This window comes from Penaeus japonicus, unplaced genomic scaffold, assembly GCF_977035675.1.
Source record: "Penaeus japonicus unplaced genomic scaffold, GWHDUDI00000001_assembly GWHDUDI00000030, whole genome shotgun sequence".
NCBI lineage: Eukaryota > Metazoa > Arthropoda > Malacostraca > Decapoda > Penaeidae > Penaeus > Penaeus japonicus.
The window spans coordinates 21,955,459-21,957,777 of NW_028234432.1; the positions used below are offsets into that span (position 1 = coordinate 21,955,459).

At 32.9% G+C, this 2,319-nt stretch overlaps 1 non-coding gene across 1 annotated transcript; it reads right to left on the reverse strand.

Annotated features, from left to right (window-relative positions):
• Positions 1 to 415: 415 nt before the first annotated feature.
• TRNAS-GCU (transfer RNA serine (anticodon GCU)) lies at positions 416 to 497 on the reverse strand. The gene has a single exon. It is a non-coding gene; the product is annotated as a tRNA-Ser (tRNA).
• Between the last annotated feature and the right edge of the window lie 1,822 nt (positions 498 to 2,319).

Consider the following 2,319-nt stretch of genomic DNA (forward strand, 5'->3'; position numbering starts at 1 on the left):
TCTTCTTCATAGATAGTACATAAGCCCATGATTCAGTGAACGAGTCATAAACATTTTATTTCATGTATGTGAGATATATGAATATATATATATATATATATATATATATATATATATATATGTGTGTGTGTGTGTGTGTGTGTGTGTGTGTGTATTTTTTCCAGTACATGTTTGAGATATATATATACATATACATATACATATACATATACATATACATATACATATACATATACATATACATATACATGTATATGTATATGTATATATATATTTACACATCCAGATATACGCATGCACTTACACGTTTCTGTGTGTATATTTGTACGTTTGTATTGTCCATCAGAAACTGACATATAGGAAGATCTTTTATGCTAGTACGTCGAGCCAAAGATACGTTCTTGAGGCAAGAAGTCGACGAGGATGGGATTCGAACCCACGCAGGGAGACCCTATTGGATTAGCAGTCCAACGCCTTAACCACTCGGCCACCTCGTCACATGTAATGCAAGTCATGAATGAAAGTTATTAATCCGCGTTGACCAGGTACGGTGGTGTCAGGTACCGACATGTAGGCAGATTGTTATTTATCGTTTCATTGTTAAGTTGTTGCGTTTATTTGTCGATTCCGTTATCTATTGCTCTATTTATTTACATAAATTTTACTATATGTAACAAAAATACACACATAGGTAGCAAGTACATGTATATTATCATTGGCTAATATAGCACGTCACGACTGTCTCTTTCAATTTTTTTTTTTTTTTTTTTTTTTTTTTTGCGTTTCTCTTACGTCCACTTCACTATCTGAGGTGTGTGTGTGTGATGCATGAAATGGGAGGCTTTTTAGATTGCATATACTTTGACTTCAAAGAGGATTTTGATGTGGCGTTTCACACACGATTAATATGGAAAGTGGAACACGTACGTAGCGTCTTATGGAATAGCTCGGTTGAAATACTGTTTGCTTTGAAAGACAAATGAGTAAAGTAATTAGAGGGAGAAAGACACTCTAAATGAAATAACTAGCAGATTACCACAATCAGTCTTGACACCGATTATGTTTATAGTTTCAATCAAGGTTTATGATCGAACACGAGCCCAGTAAATTGTCTCAACATTTCCACAGATGACGCAAGGTGAGAAAGGTAAAGGACGAGCTTCTTGCCAAGGCCTCCGCAGGGACATCGAAAACTTGTTCATGTGGAGTTATTTGGGAAAAAATAGAATTCAAGACCAGTCAATGCAGAGTCAATTTGTATCAGTATTGATGCGTAAAATGTACGTCTGACAAGAATTCGACTACGTATTGTTACATTCAGTGAATAAACTGAACATCTAGAAAAGGCTGTGGTAGATGCAAAGACACTGTTCATAAAACCGTTCACCTTGAGTGACGTCTGACGTTGTCTTCACTTGATGTAATGTTGAAACAGGTCTACTAACGGTAATGAAGGCTGTTGCGGGGTTTTCCTTGTTTTTATGACCTGCATGTGTGACGTCAACTGGAATAGCGAATGTGCCGATATTAAGTACATGGAAAAACGTTCATTGTGACAAATGTACGAAAACTTATAAGACTCATTCTGATAAATGCGTGAAATACATACAGTATCTTTTTCGACCTCCTAAAAAAAAAAGAAAAAAACAATCCAATTGGATTTCCTTTCTCTGAAAATGCATTACGCATTTTGCGAATAGTATGTATGAAAATAGAACATATGAAGTACACACAATTCGAATGGAATATGACATTACAATGTAAGTATACTAATCAGAAGCTGAGAGATCTAATTGCACAATTATTATTTTTTTCTTTTTCTTTTTTTCTTCGTCTTTTCTTGTTCATCTTTTCTTCTAGTTCTTTTTATTCTTTTTCTTTTTTTCTTTTTCTTTTCTTCTTTTTTTCATTTTCTTTTCTTTTACTTCTTTTTATTTTCTTTTTCTTCTTTTCTTTTCCTTATTCATTTCTTTTTCTTGTTTTCTTTGTCTTTTCTTTGTCCTCGTCATATACAGTACATAAGCCCATGATTCAGTGAACGAGTCAAAAACATTTTTTTATGTATGTGAGATATATGAATATATAGATTTTTTTCCTGTATGTGATATATATATATATATATATATATATATATATATATGTATGTATATATATATATATATATATATATATATATTTACACACAGATATACGCATGCACTTACGCTTTTAAGTTTGTGTGTATATTTGTACGTTTGTGTTGTCCATCAGAAACTGACATATTAGAAGATCTTTTAGGTCGGTTCGTCGAGCCAAAGATACGTCCTTGAGGCAAGAAGT